This window comes from Theobroma cacao, chromosome 7, assembly GCF_053813885.1.
Source record: "Theobroma cacao isolate CCN51 chromosome 7, ASM5381388v1, whole genome shotgun sequence".
In the NCBI taxonomy this organism is placed as follows: Eukaryota; Viridiplantae; Streptophyta; class Magnoliopsida; order Malvales; family Malvaceae; genus Theobroma; species Theobroma cacao.
Genome location: NC_142645.1, coordinates 31,643,800 through 31,656,404, shown reverse-complemented (window position 1 = coordinate 31,656,404; position 12,605 = coordinate 31,643,800).

Sequence of the window (12,605 nt, the reverse complement as noted above, 5' to 3'; positions counted from 1 at the left end):
TACTTTTCTCGCCTCTACAACCGGAGTAACTATATAACCGGGTTTATTGTGCCCCTTTAATAGGCAGTCCACGAAAACCCGTCACTACAGTGACTAAACCCACCAATTTTAATAAAAGTTCGACAGTATAATGTGGCTTTTATTTATTTACCCAGCTTGCATAGTAAAAGACAACTTACATAAATTCTCAATACAATTATAAAATATAGCCACATATACTCATATATCATAAGCCATTCATAGGAAAATATATTTTTCAAGGCAATTGGCAACCTCTAATTACTCAATTTCATAATCAAAAGTTTCTTATTTCAGATAATCAACACAATATATTTATTTGTCATATTTATTTCTAAAACATCAAAAGTCCCATTTTAATCTCATTTTCGTTTCATAAAATACATGAAGAGCATTTAAAAAATAAACTCTAGATAATTTACAATAATAATAGGTTTACTCAACGTTTGTATAAATTAAATGCTTTCTAGGTGCCCCGATCACTGTTCGTCGGGTATGACTTCCTTGCCTTTACCGGAAAGCTCTCCTCCTAGACACATTGCACAAATTACACAATTCACCGCATTGATGCTAAATCACTATATAATTGACTTAAATCCTATACTAATTCATGGTATGAAATGCAATAGCCTAAAACGGCTTAAATGCGGTATTAACCTATTTTTAGCACTTTACCCGATAAATTGCTAACGAGCTCCATTTTAGCTCTAAATTGTCTCATTTTCTCTCCAACATTTCTAACCATTAAATATCAGCCAATAACCCTCTAAAATTACCAAAATCAGCTCACTTTCCTCCTTGGAAAATTCGATCAAAAATGAGACATTAACTCGGTTAATTTTTCACTTTGTTTTTCTATCACATTTAACCATTTTTCATCATTTTCTCTTCATTTCTCTTAGAATAAAAATCAGTTCATCATCATTGTACATCATTGAATATTTGGCCAAGGGTGGGTATTGTGAAAATTTCATGCTTTCTTGCCCAATTTGATTTCTATACACATTTAACTAACTAAAACTACCAATTTAACTAAGAATCAAAACATAAAAATTTCAAAATCCTCCCCCTTGAAATTTGGCCAGCCCTTGGTATCACTTTTTGATCTCTCTCCTCAAGCATGCTAAATGGAAACAAAGGCATAGGAAAGGTAGAAATCAAGCTAAAGTCAAAAAATCTTACCGTTAGACGCGTAAACGGTCAAAAAACGTGAATTCCCCTTTGAATTTTCTACTTTTCCTTTGGTTTTTCTCTTTTCTTCCTTTCCTCTCTATTTTCTCTCTTATTTTCTCCTTATGGCCGACCATCACCTGATGTGGGGTTTAAATGGGTTGATTTTCCTTTAAAATAATATTAAACAATTAAAAAGTGCCATGTGTCACTTTTCCATTGGCCCGTTTTTAAAATTTCATCCTTTAAACTTCTATTTTTCACCACTTGAAATACCATAGTTATTCATACCAAAATAAATAAATCCTATGATTTTGACAAGTTTTGGGTGGTGAAAATTACGGTTTTACTCCAAGGTGATAAAATTACCGTTTTGCCCCTATGTTCCGAAAATTGCCGAAAATGAAAATTTTCACTTCCTATCATTAAATTAGACTCCAAATAGTTAATCTTGGTAAAAATTTCACTCCATGATCAAATTATTATCTTTGGTGGCAAAATGACGATTTTGCCCTTAAACATCAAAATTTCTAATTTTTCCCCAAATGAACCCTCGAACTTCGAACAATCATTTTTAGTCATTCCTGGACTGTAAAATATTAAATTTTATCCTACGATTCCTATTTGAACTAGTTTGAGGTTAAATCAACTCAAGTGTACCGTTAGGTATAATACCGGGTTTCGTCTATTCTTAGAAACTTTCCTAGCGTAATAACATGCTACTCAGTGCATGTATGTCATGACATGTGTTTATGGGGTCGGGTTTTACATATTAAAACAATAATCATTATGTAAAATTATAATAATACAAATAGTGGGTATTTCTATATGCTTTTTTTTTAGTATCTTTTCTAGTGTTTAGGTGGAAGTATTTGTATTGTATATTGAAACAATAAACTCTACTTAAAGTATAATAATACAAATATATGTATATACATAATGAGAGATCTACTATGCACTATGTTAAAGTCTTAGTGGAAAGTGAGTTTGGGTATGATGGAAGAAAGAAAAAAAGAGCTGATTTTGTTCTTTTAATGAGCAGAAAAACAAATCTAGCGGAAAACATTATAATGAGGTTTATATACAAACTAAAAGAGAACCCTACTACTAATATAATTACAAGAATAACCCTACCACTAATCAATAATTACAAGTAACTCAGATACTTACAAATATCAACACATCCCCTCAAGATGAGCATGTATATATATTTTCAATACTTATCTTGCCAAGTAAGGTATGGAGTTGAGCTAGTTGCAATGCTTTTGTAAACAATATTTGCAAGATGCAATTGTGTGGGAACATAGTTTGGAACCATTTTTCCATTCAAAACCTTTTCTTTTACGAATGGCAATCTAATTCAGTATGCTTTGTCTTCTCGTGGAAGACTGGGTTCCTACATATGTGCAAAGTCGATTGATTGTTGCAAAAGAACTTTACTATTTTAGCATATTTTATGCCAAAGTCTTTAAACATATATAAAAACCACATAATTTTCACAACAGGTGGAAACCATTACTCTATATTTTGCATCTACTGAGCTTTTGGTCACCATAGTTTGTTGCTTTGATTTCCAACTTATAAGAGAAATACCAAGAAATATGCCAAAGCTTGTGATAGATTTTCTAGTATCTTGACAATTATCCCAATCATTATCAGAATAGGCTCCTAATGTCAGATCTGCATTTGAAGATAATAATATACTTTGGCCTATTGTACCCTTAAAATACCTTAAAACCTTTTGTGGAACTTGCATAAAAACATTGGATGGCTTATCCGTAAACTAAGACAAGACTAGCACTATAATCATAATATTTAGTATGGTAATAGACTTACCAACCAATTATCTATAGCTAGATAAGTTCTATAAAGGGATCATCACTACATCTGGACATTTTTTTACTATAATCAATTCGATTTTAGCCCATCGTAGATTGTGGTAGTAATTTATAGTTTATACAAATATATATTGAAATAATAATCATTACGTAAAATTATAATAATACAAATAGTAGGTATTTCTATATGCTTTTTTTTTTATTATCTTTTTTGGTGTTTAGGTGGAAGTGTTTGTATCATATATTGAAACAATAAACTGTACTTAAAAGAATAATAATACAAATATATAAATACATATATAATGAGAGATCTACTGTGCACTATGTTAAAGTCTAAATGGATATTGAGTTTTGGCTATGATGGAAGGAAGAAAAAAGGAGCTAGTTCTGTTCTTTGAATGAGCAAAAAAACAAATCTAGCAGAAAACATTGTAATGAGGTTTATATACAAACTGAAAGATAACCTTATTATTAAAAGAATTATAACAATACCCCTATCACTAATCAATAATTACAAGTAACTCAGATGCTTACAAATATCAACACACACTCTCAAGATGAGCATTTGTTTGCAATACTCATCTTGCCATGTAAGGTATGGAGTTGAGTTACCTGTAGTGCTTTTGTAAAAAATATTTGCAAGTTGCAATTGTGTGGGAGCATAGTTTGGAACAATTGTGCCATTCAATACCCTTTCTTTTATGAAATTGCAATGTAATTCAATATGTTTTGTCCTCTCTTGGAAGATTGGGTTCCTATATATATGCAAAGCCAACTGATTGTTGCAAAATAACTCCACTACTTTAGCATTTTTTATACCAAAGTCTTTAAGCAGATAGAAAAACCACATAATTTTTCATAACAAGTGGAAGCCATTGCTTTTTATTTTGCCTTTGTGAAGCTTTTGCCACCACAGTCTATTGCTTTGATTTCCAACTTATAAGAATTACCAAGAAATATGCCAAACCTTGTGATAGATTTTCTAGTATCTTGACAATTGGCTTGTTGTCAAAGCTTATTATCAAAATAAACTCTTAATGTCATATTTGCATTTGAAGATAAATGTATACCTTAGCCTGTTGCACCCTTAAAATCCCTTAAAACCCTATGTGTGACTTGCGTATGAACAATGGATGGCTTATCTATAAACTAAGACAAGACTAGCACTATAAATATAATATCTAGTCAAATAATAGACTTACTAACCAATTATTTATAGCTAGTTGAGTTTTCTAGCAAGGGATCATCACTGCATCTAGACATTTTTTTACTGTAATCCATTAGAGTTGATGATAGTTTGGAATCAAGTAACCCATATTCATCAAGTAAATCCAATGTGTAATTCCTTTAGCAAACTCATATGCCTTTCACTAATCTAGCAATCATCTCCAAGCCCAAGAAATATTTGGGATTTCCCAAATCCTTTAGCTTGAAATTTGATTCCAAGTGTTGTTTAACTTCATCTGCAATTCTTACAAAGGATCTAGCTACCAATATGTCATCAACATAAACTAAAAGAGATACAAAGTTGTTGCCAGTACCTTTAGTAAATAATAAGTAATCTGAGTTTGATTGAGCAAACCAAATTGAAGTAGTCAATTTGTAAGCTTTGAAATTTGCTTTAGTTTTGAAATCACAAAATTCAATGATCTAAATATGCTCCTGAGCCTAAAAGAAAGGTCTTTGAAATGGAAGAACTTTCCTTGAAAAGATTTTAAAGTTGTTTGTGAAAAATACAATAATTTGAATGCTTTAATAACTAGTTCCAACAAAGAATTGACTTCTGTAACTGAGGTAGGGATTCCTTGAAAGATAGAAAGCTATATTTCTTCCATGCATTAGGAAGGAATCGACTTGTCAAGAAAAGAACAATTGATTCTTAAAATACAAAGCTATTGGATTGGAAGAATCAATCTCTCAAGAAGTGAAAGGCTGATTCCTATGAAGGCAGAAGTATAAAGAAAAAGGACCGAATAGAAAGAATCGACTTCTTAAGTCTACAATGATCGATTCCTTAAGGCAAAATGAAAAAAGGTCATAAACTTGTTAAAGAAGCTAAAGGGGGAGATTTTGAGCGGGAAAACCAAAATTTTAAATTTTAAAGTAGCACTCAAAAGGCACAACTAATCGACTTTTGAGGAAAGGAATGATGGATTCATGTGCAAGATAATGTTTTATCCTTGAAGCAGGATAAGGAATATCAACTATTCGATGGAGCAATGATTAAATCCTAGAAAATAGAGAGCATCAGGCTTGATGGTAAAGTATGAAGAATTAACTTGTGAAGAGTATAATGATTGATTCATTGGAAGCATAATGTCCCAGGGTACCAAAGAATTGACTTCTTAAATAGGCAATTATCGATTCCTGAATACTGACAGACTTGAGTCAAGTGGCCCGAACGTTTTGAATTTTTGAATCCTATTTCTTTTTAGTGGGTAGATTTTGAAAGGGGCTATAAATACCTCTAAGAACTCCATTTTAAGCAAAAGAGAGAATCCCCTTTCTTTCTAACAAGTAGAAAAGAGCTTCATTCCAAAAGGAGAGAAAAACTTTAGTTCTCAAGTTCATATCTTTCTCACTTTACAAATCCTATCAAAAATAGAGCATCAGCCTTGAGCTTAAGTACTTGGATATTTGCTTTATTCTCCTGTACTTCAAGCCCTTCAATCTACCTAGCCAAAGACACCACACTTTGTAATCCATTCTTGAAAGGTTTTACCTCCTTGAAAAAGTATAGAGGTTATACTTGAGCCTTGAAAAAGTAAGCTTGGTATACCTCCATTGCAAAAGGTAGATAAGTTGTGATTTAACCTTGAAAAGGTAATGACTTGTTGATAAGTTATGTTTAATCCCAAAACAGCACTTGGCTATAAAGGTTATTCCTGAACCTAGTTGAGAAAGGTAGCATCTTTAGTGGATTCAAACTCCTTATGATACCAAGGGAGAGGAAGTAAGCATTATAAGGCTAAACTTTTATAAAAATCATGGTCGGGTGTTGTCTCTCTTCTTTTCTCATTTTTACTTACCTTAATTATCTTTGCTTGCATTTATATTCTTGGTTGATCTTGCATTTATTCGGTGCATGCCCTCTACAGCTCATATGTCACAACCTAAACCTAAAGGGCCATGACCAGTGCAAGGATATCAATGGGAGTAACCCACTTAACGCAAGCAAGCCTCTAAAAAATAAATGTAATTATTTAATTTTCATCATTGGACAAATCACCATGGTGTTAAGTATAAGCCATGCAGCCAATTGGATTGCTCAATGTTTATATCCTTAACAACGCAACAAGATACTCTGAATGAGTGATCAAAGGTTTTCCTTCATCAATAAGCTATTATACGTAGTCTTAATAGATGAAGTCGAAGGAATTGACGTGCCTTGCAAGGGAATTGTAAAGTGTTACAATTATGAGATCCATATGCATCAAAGCATAATTCCTAAATTGTTCCTAGTTGATGTATCATTGATATTGGACATCAATGATACTTATAGACGAGCACGTTCTATATTCCTTACTTGTGAAGTAAGCAACCGATCTCAAATGTTGAAGTACAGAGATACTTCGAACTAAAATATGGGTGCTTGTTTTTGGAACAAGTTCATTGAACATGACTCGCCATGAGGATTCCATTTGATACGTTACTTAAGTGTTTGTGAAATATATCGTCATGTGACAATCATGCAAGTAATCCTTAGAGTTGAGACACCAGGTTGTCTTGTATGAGGATTGCAATACTTTGATATCATCCCTCTAGGTCTTAACTAAGAATGCATAAACAGGATGCTGTTAGGTATAGCATGAAATATATTAAGGCAAATAAATGGTCAAGAGAGGCTTCACCACTCCAACTGATTTAAAAAGATGTGTCTTTGCTGATCTTGCCCTGAAGTAGCTTAATGAAGTCTTTAGCAAAAGCAAGATGGATTTTGGAAAAGAAGTTTTCCATAATCCAAGATAGCTAATTAGTGGTTGTAATAACTAATATGAAATTATCAAAGAGTAGACACTACACTATGCTCCTATGATTTCTAAGACACTAGGTGAAGTGATTGAATTGCACTAAAAGGTTGATCATTGAAAAGTTAAGTCAAACCATCTTGGCTCTTCTAACATTTAGGTGGCCATGATGGATTACTAGATCCTGCTTTTGGTATATAAGTTTTAGATAGTTAATTTGATTAATGATAAATTCAAAGTAGTTTGCATTTATCTAATTTTAAGTTTAAGGATTATATCTTAAGTTCATTACCAACATGTTGGAAGCCTAATGGGTCGCACACCCAAAATGAAAAATACTAAACATAAAATGGGAGAAGTGATTAAGTTGGACATAATCAAATTATAAGTTATAAGCTTCTTAAAGACTTAATTAAATAATTTAATTAAGTCATTGAGTTAGTTGGCAATTACATAAAAGTTATGTAATTAACCTTATTAGGGCTTAAATTAATCCAAGGTATAAATACCTTGTTATAGTTGTCGAACACTAGTAAGCTTACACACTTACAAACACTATTGCTCTAGCTTCACCCCTTGTGAAGAGAAAAATGTTTGCTTTCACTTTGTGCTTAGTGTGCTCGCCACTAAGGTTGTTTGTGTGGGAATTTGAGTTTACGAAACTCATCTTTGCTAGCATATTGCCACGACATAGCACTACGAATCATTGGAAAAGGATTTTTAAATTCATTAGTGTGGATCACTGTTAGAGGCTACACAAGAACTCCTTTAAAAACTTTGGTTTGCAACAATTGGCCGAGCCTGGTTGAGTCTTTTAGGGGCTATTATGGCGGTTTAACAAATGATCTAGTTTTCTTTGTTTTTAAAGTAATATGATCCGATCATATGATTATATGCAAACGTATAAAAAAGAATTTGAGGAGTAAGTAAAAGAATAAGTTCAAAAACAAATATTCAAATCCTTTAAAGAGTGAATTGAAAAACATATTTGAAAACAATAAATTTAAATCTCTTCAAAATAATGTGAAAACACACAAGTACAAAATTGAAGAGTGAGTCAGTTATGAGTTTCAAAATTTTCTTCAAGGTAAAATGCATAAGTTTGAGAAAAAGGGAAATTCTCAAAACTTGCTCTTATTTTTTGGAAATTAAATGAGCAAGTAAGTTGAAAACAGATTCTAAAAACTCTTCAAAGTGAATTGCATAAATCAAAAGTGTAAAGTAACTTGAAGAGTAAATCAACGAATAAAACAAAATAAGTGTAGATTTTCAAAACTTTTAAAACCAAAGTAAAAGGCATAAGTCCTTCAAATTGACTCAAAGGTGATTGAAGATTAAGTTGAAAAAAAAAAGCAAGTTGAAAAACAAATGTTCAAATCTCTTTATAGACAAGTAAAATGCACAAGAAGTAGTGAAGAATAGAGAGAAAGTGTACAAGTTTAAGAAAAAAGAGAAGAAAGAAAAGACACAAATCATTTATAGAGGTTTAGCCTTCTCTATAGGCACCTACATTCTCTCCCTTGGCTCACAAAAGAGTTTATGATCCACTATGAAAAATATTTTTTAAGGCTCAAGTATAACTTTTACAACAGTTCCTTTTCATGGGCTTAAGCATAACCCTTACAATGCCTTTCACGTGAGCAACCATAACCCACACAATGCATTTTCATGGAAGCAAGCATAACCCCTTGCCTTTTCAAGGATTAGGCGTAACCTCTTGCCTTTTCAAGGATTAGGCGTAACCTCTTGCCTTTTCAAGGATCAGGTGCAACTTCTTGCCTTTTCAAGGATCAGTTGTAAACTCTTAACAACAATGCCTTTTGAAAGCTCAAGCATAACTTTTCTTTCTTACAAGGTCAAAGAAATGATATCTCTAGAAGGTGGATTTTGCTTAGTAAGTACAATGGAGGAAGAGTTTAAAAGAGCTAAAAATGATTACGAAAGATATGAGTGAAAGCACAAGGAATTTGAAGCTCAAAGGTACAAGTTCTTTGGAAGAATATGAATGGTTTACTCTAGCTTCGTTTTCTCTCTTTTTCCTCTTCCTTTTCTGTCACGACCCAATTTCCCGAGCCATGACCGACGCATGAGCTCAATGAGCATAGCTCACTAAGCCCAAGCAAGCCTATCCATTTACCTTTGCTTAACAAATTTATCATATCATGCATACACACACACCTTTTCTCGGGTGTGAACATAGCCAAAACATAATGGCATTATCGATAATAATATACACGCACTATGCCAGTCATGTATTTAGCAATTTACATTGCATACACATATTCACATTGTTAGATTGTATTCATAATACAAAAGAACCCATGACTTCCAGCGGAGACATTTACAATAAAAGGGATTACTATCGAATGCCAGACACATACCCAGGAGATGCACTAGGGTCCAACAGTCACCTGATTTGAAAACATGAATTTTTTTTTATAAAACGTGAGTACAATACTCAGTGAGTGAACAAGAAGGGAACAAGCATACCATAAGGAATGTTTATCGAAATCATGATGCATTCATTTTCTCAAAACTATGCAATTGTTTTAGCTCCTTTAAACCCCTCATGTAAACCCCACATGAGTAAATCACTTTACAAAAATCCATGCTCAACTATGCTACCAAAGAAATGGGAAATATGGCAAAAACCCACAAGTTAGCAAAATGGACAGAAAGTGTCTCGCTGTAGCGAACTTCATTCTCGCTGCAGCAAGAACCAGAACATCAAGGAAAAAGTCTCCTTTGTGCACTTCTACTCGCACATAGTCGAGTCAGCAACGGCTTATGTGCACTCCTACTCGCACATAACTGGGTCAACAACGACTTATGTGCACTCCTACTCGCACATAGTCGGGTCAGCAACAGCTTATGTGCACTCCTACTCGCACATAGCCGGGTCCAAATCAACATGCAAAGAAGCATCAAATGCATATCATGCATTTTATCATATTGTGATAACACATAAACCATTGTATAGCACATTTTCACAATATAAAATCATTTTACTAAAAGCTTGTTCCCAAGGTATATTTTCTAAGACAAGTTGGATAGAATCTTTCATATTCCCCAAAACAAGTTTGAAATGCAAGTCCACTCACCAGTATTAAGAGTAGAAATACTCCTATTTTTAGTCCGCGGGTACAGTCCTTTACCCGTATCGAATGGCTCACCACCTAGCCATAATCCATGACACATATTCCAATTAAATTGTGTCGAACAGTCATAAGCTATTTCAGGCTCGATATATATATGATATGAAATGAAAAATGCACGGGTAGCCATCTAGACTCGGTATTGGCCTAAGTCGATTTTTCATCCAATAAATTGGCCAATGCATCCAATTTCACTCCAAATTAATCCATTTCTCCTCTAATACCTTAATTTACCACATACCATTTAAATAAAGCCAAATTCAGCATTAGAACCCTCACAGTTCCTAATAGAAAAATTCGGTCATTTGGTGCACTAGCACCGAAAATTTTTCTACATAACCGTTTCACCTTAATTCATCATTTTCCAAGCCATTTTCCTTGAAATAAAAACAATCCCGCATTGATATTCACCCATCATGGCTCGACTAACAGGGAATCCTAGAGAAATTGAATATTTCTTTTGTGTTTTTGTTCATAACCATGCTTAACTATCCCTAAACACTAACATAGTCTGAAATCAAATTATTCCAACAACAATTCCTCTTCCATACCCATTTTTCAGAATTGAATTCATCATGATAACTCAATATTCAACCATGGAAATCGAGAACAAAAGCATGGGTAAGCTAGGTATCAAGGAGAATTAAAGAAATTTTAACTTACCTAGTTTGTTTCCTTGAATTCCAACACTTTCTCTTTGATTTTTCGCACCTAGGGCTTGTTCTTCCTTGGTTTCTTTTCTCTTCTAGTTTGGCTGATCACTATGGGAGAAATGGGCTGATTTTTATGCCTTTTATAAAGAAAATAATGAATGGATGAAATTTTGACACATGTCACCATTCCATTGGTCCATGTGTCATACTTAGCCATTAAGCAATCTCTCTCCACCACACATTTCTCATGTTTATCCATTTACAGGATGAATAAAATCCCTTGGCCTTGACAAATGCTGGGATGAAAAATTTACCGATTTGCCCTCGGGACGGAAAAATTACAATTTTGCCCCTATACTCCGAAATGTACCGGAATCAAATTATATCTACTTTTAATCAAATAACACTAACATTGATCAATATTAACCAAATGGGGCAAAAAAACTCGTTTTTTAATCGAGCTTGACAGGGTCTCACATTCTCCCCCACTAATAAAAATTCGGTCCCCGAATTTAAATTCAATGTAGAGTGACTTACTTTTACATATCGAAAAGGTGTGGATGCCTTGTCCGCATCTCATCCTCAGCTTCCCACGTTACCTCCTTTAAATCCTGATACCAACATTGTCACTACAAGTGGCTCCACCCTTCAGGGTAGCCCTTTCTCCCTTCCGCGACGAGCAACAAAGGGTACCTATCAGAGCACTTGGCAAGCAGTATCACTCAGGCTCGTTGCCAAGCTCCTGAATGTACCACATAGGCTGCCATATGCGCCTCCTCCAATATCTCTCTCCTCAATTCATCATTATCCGGCACATAAAGTCTATTTCCATACCTTAACATTTCATCTGTGCCTTTGGTAAACATCTTTTCTTTCTTTCCATAAGGATCCTCCAACTGATCCTTAAGCTCCTTAAGGTGTCTAACACCACTAAATTCACTAAGGTATTTTTATCCTTAATTCGAGCTACGTAGGATTTATTTTCTTATTCAGTCACAAACACCTCCGTTAAAGGAGTGGGTACCACCAAGTATTCTTCTCTCCTATTCACAAGCGTACTCACTCTCACCGGCCTAGCGACCTTGCAACGTCCACCTCACCCCCTACGAGTGGGTGCCCGTGGCCTATTAGTTATCTCAGTAGGGGCATCTTGCTCCCCCACTTGTCTTAAGGTAGCCCGTGTCTTAGGTGGCATTCTTACCTAGACAAGAGCAAACACCTGTCATTAACCACAGTTAAAGAGATAAGGTGGTTTCTAAGATTGGGAATTTATGCGGTTCCTCGATTATGAAATGTGCCGCGGCTCACAGTTCATAATTAAAAATCCCACATAAAAACCCAACTCTCCGCTCGACTTAACCATAACACCCTAGGACCTAAACAACCTAGGGCTCTGATACCACTATTGTCACGACCCAATTTCCTGGGCCATGACCGGCGCATGAGCTCAATGAGCATAGCTCACTAAGCCCAAGCAAGCCTATCCATTTACCTTTGCTTAATAAATTTATCATATCATGCATACACACACACCTTTTCTCGGGTGTGAACATTGCCAAAACACAATGGCATTATCGATAATAATATACATGCACTATACCAGTCATGTATTTAGCAATTTACATTGCATACACATATTCACATTGTTAGATTATATTCACAATACAAAAGAACCCATGACTTCCAGCGGAGACATTTACAATAAAAGGGATTACTATCGAATGCCAAACACATACCCAGGAGACGCACTACGGGGACTCCTCGATCTAGGGTCCAACAGTCACCTGCTCTGAAAACATGAAC